Source organism: Gobio gobio (assembly GCF_949357685.1).
Source record: "Gobio gobio genome assembly, chromosome: 17".
Classification (NCBI taxonomy): Eukaryota; Metazoa; Chordata; class Actinopteri; order Cypriniformes; family Gobionidae; genus Gobio; species Gobio gobio.
Window position 1 is genome coordinate 140,001 of NC_137110.1, and position 7,500 is coordinate 147,500.

A 7,500-nucleotide genomic window follows, 5' to 3' on the forward strand; every position below is an offset into this window, starting at 1 on the left:
CAGCGGATGTCACTCCTGAAACTTTGCAGTGTGTATGTGGTTTACTCAAAAGAGTAAACCACATACTTTAAAAAAAGAGTATTTTACAACAGTCCAGGTTAGGGTTGCAGCTCTGGAAAATGGTGGCGCTGGAGACTAAAGGGTTCCTGATGGTTTGACACTTAATTCTTCATTCTTTTGCAGTGAACAGGTGTCTTTTCTCTGCCACATGTTTTTGTCTGACCCTGCTGACCCAACGAGCATTTCACTGTCCAATGGTCAGGCCTTAACTGCAATGTCTAGTATTGCATTAGTATTGTATCCTCATGGGCATTTAATAATTTTTGACTATTCAGTCTGAGTTAAATCTCTTTTTTGGCTCAATTTATCTGTAAAAGAAAACATGCCTAATAATTCTGCACACCTGAATATAAGGTGTTTTTCATTTCCAGCCTTCATGAACAATTATATATCACTTATAAATGATTAAATACTAAATGAATAGTATTTATTCAGTTTAATGCAGTTGGAATTGGTCAAATGTGCCTGGAAAAAAAATATGATCAGAAAATCAACGTGCCTAATAATTCTGCACACAATGTATATCGCATAGAAAGCGCACAAAAAGCGTCCTCTTTATAGGCTGATCACTAAAAAGATGTCACTCGATTCATCTTAGTTCATCGCAATGACACGGTCTCATGAAATTCCACTATTATCAATAAAGCCGTCTACACTGCACAAGGAATCTCATATTTACATAATCTACAATATCTACACTTATAATGAGTGGATTTGTGAATGTGCAGAAATCAGCGTTTTGAGTGGATTCTAACTTAAACACTTCTGATTGGCCATTGCATTCAAGAAGTCAACAGCCATGGCTGCGATTGGCTACATTGCTCAACGCTGCAAAAACTTGTCAATTGAAACCTTTGACACTCTCCAGAGCGCAAACACAGACGCACTGGATGCAAAACCACCAATATACTATTTTTATGGCGAAAACTGATCCTAGACCAGATGTTCTGAGCAGCTTTTCACTCTAAAAGCAACAGAAGCAGCAGTTTGAGTGCGAAAATCCCCTACTGGCCAGGGGAAGCTATGCCTTATTTTATTTATATTGTTGTTTTCATGAAACTGTGGGCTGATAATAAATCACATTTAACTAATCTTAATTATTTGTATCCCTTGTATTGTAAAATGATGTAATTTGCGAGTAGGCATTAATGTCCAGCCCATTTCACCAAGGTACACACACACACACACACACACACACACACACACACACACACACACACACACACACACACACACACACACACACACACACACACACACACACACACACACACACACACACACACACACACACACAGAGAAGAGTGGGTGAAAAGTTGCAGACCCAATGATCCAAATTCAGTTACAATTCAATTCAAATAAAAAAAAAAGTGTTATATTCCTAAAGCAAAATATATGAGATAGCACGATGCTCTTGCAGCTGTATGCTAACCTTACATTTGTCAAGTGCTGTATTGGTATAAAGTTCACAACGGACTTCCAACACTTCAGTGTAGATGTAGACAGGACAAATGACCTCAGGACCACAAGGAGAATACACCAGACCAAACAAATAGTGTGATAATAACAGAACAGAACTCTGACCACATTCATAATTGGACATTTGTTGAAATCAGGAAATCTATTGATAGTAATTGTGATGATGGTAATTGTATATTGTGGTGATTGTGTCTGTTGTTTGTACAGTTAGGGTGTTCAGCATCCCATCTGTCAGATTGAGATGGTCTGTATTTGCTCAATGTTTTTTACTTGATTTTTTTGTCAGTCACCATTTTCTCTTTGTCTCTCTCATCATGTACCCCAGATATCACTTTCATTTTGGATAAAACAATTCATAAAATCATGTGATGTAATAGCAGAGAATGTCCTGCCTAGCTGAAAGGTCTGGTGTGAGACAGATTCAGGATCTAGCCCACCATAAGGGCTGTGAGGGGCTGTAGTCTAATGATCATACACTTCACACTGAAAACCTTCAACCTTCAACTTTTTCTAACTTTCTGGTCAGTTTTCTCAAGCCTCATGTCTTGACAAACTTTTAAAAAAATCGAATCTCTAGTATCATGAGATATTTGAGTAAGCTGAAACCCAATGCTTACGTTTAAATGTGTTCTGTAGTCGGGCTCGTAATGAATTCTGGGGTAGGCAAGGCGGCGAAGGATCCGTCTGTTGTATCCTTCATTTCATGGGAATCGGGACACCCTTCGTTGTGCCGCGGTCACAGTGAATTGGGACGCAGCTCATGTTTTCCTCTTCAGTTTCCTGTAGGGTCAGATCAGGGGACTGGGACGGCCATGGCAGAACCTTCATTTTGTGCTCAGTTTCCCATTTTTGTTGTTGATGTTGTTTAGGATTATTGTCCTGATGGAAGATCCAAAGAAGTCCCATTATAAGATGAGTAGCAGATGCAGGTGCAGATCCAGGACCTCCGGCAGAGGAACAGGCCCTCAACATTAAAGATCCGGCCGTTTCTCGTACACATGGGGACCTTTATTATCCCTTTGTGCACAAAACACATCTTGAGTGTTTGCAGTGTTTATTATATATAATTATAATTAATTATATATAATAATAATAATTATAATAATAATAATAATTTGTTACATTTATATAGCGCTTTTCTAGGCACTCAAAGCGCTTTACATATAGAAGGGGGGAATCTCCTCATCCACCACTGATGTGCAGCTCCACCTGGATGATGCGACGGCAGCCATATTGCGCCAGAACGCCCACCACACACACACCAGCTGATGGTGGAGAGGAGACAGAGTGATGAAGCCAATAGTATATGGGGATGATTAGGAGGCCATGATGGACAGGGGCCAATGGGCAAATTTGGCCAGGATGCCGGGGTTACACCCCTACTCTTTATCAAAGGACATCCTGGGATTTTTAATGACCACAGAGAGTCAGGACCTCGGTTTAACGTCTCATCCGAAGGATATATATATATATATATATACAAACACTATTATATAACACTATTTGCCAGTGTTATATACATGAACTGTATCTTAACTTGAACTAGAATTAACTTTGATGAACGTGTTTGAAGTGTTTTTGCCGTTAAGCAGATGTGGTGTGACACAAGCCTCGTGTTTGGAGGGTCTGTGGCCATAATTAGCTTCACTCTTTAGATTCATGTGCATCTGGGACAAGTGCCAATGCCTGAACCAGACAGAAGCCTGACACACACACACACACACACACGCACGCACGCACGCACGCACGCACGCACGCACGCACGCACACACACACACACACACACACACACACACACACACACACACACACACACACACACACACACACACACACACTCACACTTTACATGCTCAGCTGTGACAGAGATGAGCTTTACACCCATAAACGCCTCTAACCACACACAAATGAAATACACTGCCCTTGACAGACAGAGCAGGAGTGTGTGTCTGTACCAGATTTATGGCAGATAACTGTGTATCGATTCCTGTTGAACAAAAGCACAAATGATGCTGATGAAAATATCAGAAAATTGTAAAACTGAATTAGGCTTGTCTTAAGACATTAATGGAACATTAGTAGAGTTTTGCTCTCATGATATAATCATAATTTCCTACTGAAAACAGTGAAGGAGTGGCTGATGTCCTCGTGTGTGTTTGAGGGAGTATACGCAGGAATCATACAAGAGTTTTTTGTTGATATTCATCAATATGCATCATTCCTGACTGCACACATGCATCCCCCCTCAGGGTCAGGGTCAGGGTCAGGGTTATGAAATCAAATAAAATGAAATATACTTTATTGTCCCATAAAGGGAAATTTGAGATGGACTTCATAACCAGCATTGAACAGGACCTGATACATTATAAAATTGTACACCATAGTCATTCATTATAAAAATCATTCATGATACATTATAAAAAATTGTACACCATAATTTACTCACACAATACATACCCTACACATGAAAAATAGCAAGAGCATCACTTATCCATATTCAACAATCTAATTGATACGGGCACAAAATAATTTTTAAACCTGTTCCGTTTATAGCGGAGAACTCTATACCTTCTTCCAGAGGGTAAGAGATCATAACAGGGATGAAGAATATGTGATGGATCACTTAAAATCTTGTTTGCCTCATTTAGAGTGCATTGCTGGTACAGAGACTGAATACTGGGATACTCTTTCAGTTCTTTCACTTTCATCGCAGTTCGAACAATATACATTATCTTTGATTTAGAATTTTTGATTTAGGGTCAGGGCCAGGGTCAGGGTTAGGGTTAGGGTCAGGGTCAGGGTTAGGGTCATGGTTCAGGGTTAGGTTAGGGTCAGAGTTAGGGTCATTGTTAGGTTTTTTGAGAAAGCAACGCCTCCCCCCAGACCACCCTTTCGGGCCATCCAGTTTTGTTTAGGGAGGATGCCGCAAGCCACTGGCCGGTGCATGTTTTTGATGAGGTTGCTCCACTCTTGCCGCTGGTTATGCCTCCCCCCTCTTTTTCTTCTCTATCACAATTTGTTGGGTTAGGGTCAGGGTCAGGTTAGATTGGACATTAGAAAGCATGTCCTCTGAACGACAGACTGATATCTTTTACTGTTTCTGCATGTTCTGCACTTACAAACCTTTGTGAGGAATTAAATACACACATATAAAACATGCTAAAGTCTACCTGTGTGTCTCTGATTGAAGCTGTTCTAAATCTAAATTTATCTCATTTGATTTTGACACAGAATGACATTCATACACTGCCGGATGAATCACATTCACATCTAGACTTTTCATCAAAAATCAACAGAAACAGTGAAGGCCAATGACACGAATGACTCCAGGTCTGCTAACAGAGTCTGGCGTTGGGTTTCCATGTTTTATGGGGAGTTTCCATAAACATAACGATTGTATACTGTACAAACTGTATATTCTGCCCCACTAACCCCATCACACAAAACTTTCTGCATTTTCACACTAAGGCTGCTTGTCCACCAAAGCGTTTTTATCCGGCTGAAAGCTCTAGGCGCTCTGCTGAAAACGTCTCGCTGTGGCCGCTTGAGAGCGTTTTGGCAGTGCAGGGTTTTTTTCAGGTGAGACTCTTTGCTTGTTATGATACGGAATATCCGCGGAAGTGTTACTAGCATCTCATGTCACAGATAGTTTTTTTCTGTATTGATTCTATATAAAAATACTGATACAATGTAAAGTATTTGCTCTGGCTCTTGTTTTTAATTATTTTGTTCCATTATTACACTGCTTCGCGCATTCTGTTGACGTTGTACAGTACAAGCAGGATGTGGCGGTTGGTTGTTGTTCTATTTGTCCCGCCCATCCTCCACTGTGATTGGACGGCTGGGTGAAAAGTGACAGTGATAAGCGCTGCGTTTTACTCAAAGTTGAACATTCTTCAACTCTCGACGACCAGTAAAAAACACTGAGCGCTCAGCGCTTGAGCGTGAAATACTTGCTCAGCACCTCGTTACGCTCATGGCGTTCTTAAAACGCGGCGCTCCCATTGAAAACAGTTGAATAGGATATTATCCCAAGGATTTTGGATATAAGAAGGATCAGAAAGAGCTTTATTGCCAAGTGTGCTTGCACACACAAGGAATTTTTCTTGGTGCTGAAGCTTCCAGTGCACATATACAACACAAACACAACAAGAACATAGTAATACAAATTCTAAGAATAAAAATATGAAAATAGCATTAAAAAAATAATAGGTCACAGTTAATTAATCATTTGTAATAATTTGTTACATTTATATAGCGCTTTTCTAGGCACTCAAAGCGCTTTACATATAGAAGGGGGGAATCTCCTCAACTACCACCAATGTGCAGCATCCACCTGGATAAAGCGACGGCAGCCATATTGCGCCAGAACGCCCACCACACACACACCAGCTGATTGGTGAAGAGGAGACAGAGTGATGAAGCCAATCTGTATATGGGGAGGATTAGGAGGCCATGATGGACAGGGGCTAATGGGTAAATTTGGCCAGGATGCCGGGGTTACACCCCTACTCTTTATCGAAGGACATCCTGGGATTTTTAATGACCACAGAGTCAAGACCTCGGTTTAACGTCTCATCCGAAGGAAGGTGCTTGTTACAGTATAGTGTCCCCATCACTATACTGGGGCGTTGGGAACCACATAGACCACAGGGTGAGCGCCCCCTGCTGGCCTCACACACACCTCTACCAGCAGAAGCCCAGTTGGTCTCCCATCCAGGTACTAACCAGGCTCTGCCCTGCTTAGCTTCAGTGGGAAACCAGTCTTGGGCTGCAGGGTGATATGGCTGCTGGTTACGTTTAGTCAGAATAAGCATTTACAGATTATAAACATATTTACAGTATGTGAGTAGTATGAATAAATATAAATATAAATATCTCTTGAGTTTTGAAGATATTGCACTAAACAGTGGGAGTATTGCACTTGGCATATGCCTTGGAGGTGTGTGGGGGGGGGGTGTATTTTATCTATTCAAGAGTGAAATGGCCTGTGGGAAGAAACTGTTCCTGTGCCCAGATGTTCTGGTGGCCAGTGATCTGAGTCGCCGTCCTGATGGTACCAGTTCAAACAGGCGGTGTCCAGGGTGAGTGGAGTCTTCCTCATTCTGGAAGAGTACAGGTCCTGGAGGGTTGGCAGGGGAGCACCAAAAATCCTTGTGCGGATAGTGCGGATTGTGCGTTGTAGTCTCCTGATGTCAGATTTGGTAGCTGAACCAAACCAGACAGTGATGGAAGTGCATAAATCAGACTCAATGACAGCCGAGTAGAACTGAATCAGCAGCTCCTGTGGGAGGTTGAGCTTCCTCAGCTGTCGAAGGAAGTACAGTCTCTGCTGGGCCTTTTTCACAATGGAGTCAATGTGATTGTCCCACTTCAGGTCCTGAGAGATGGTAGTGCCCAGGAACCTGAATGACTCCACTGCTTCCACAGTGCTGTTCATGATGGGCTGTTCCTCCTGAAGTCCCCTATCATCTCCACCGTTTTGAGCGTGTTGAGCTCAAGGTTGTTGTAACTGCACCAGACAGCAGCTGTTCAACCTCCAGTCTGTAAGCAGACTCATCACTGTTTAGGATGAGGCCGATGACAGTGGTGTCGTCTGCAGATCTCAGGAGCTTCACAGAGGGGTCTTTAGAAGTACAGTCATTGGTGTACTGGGAGAAGAGCAGTGGGGAGAGAACACACACCTGGGGGGCGCCAGTGCTGGTAGTGAGAGTGCTGGATGTGAGTTTCCCCAGTCTCACGAGCTGTTGTCGGTCAGTCAGGAAGCTGGAGATCCACTGACAGATTCAAACAGGCATATGAGATGACGTCTGGGCCTGAAGCTTTCCTTGTCTTCTGTTTTTTGAAGACTCGGCTCACATCCTCCACACAGACCTTAAGCTCGGGTTGGATGGCAGGAGGGGGGAGGAGAGGGGGTGCAGGAGGTGATGGTGAACGTGTGAAGTGCAGATCAGAGCGGGT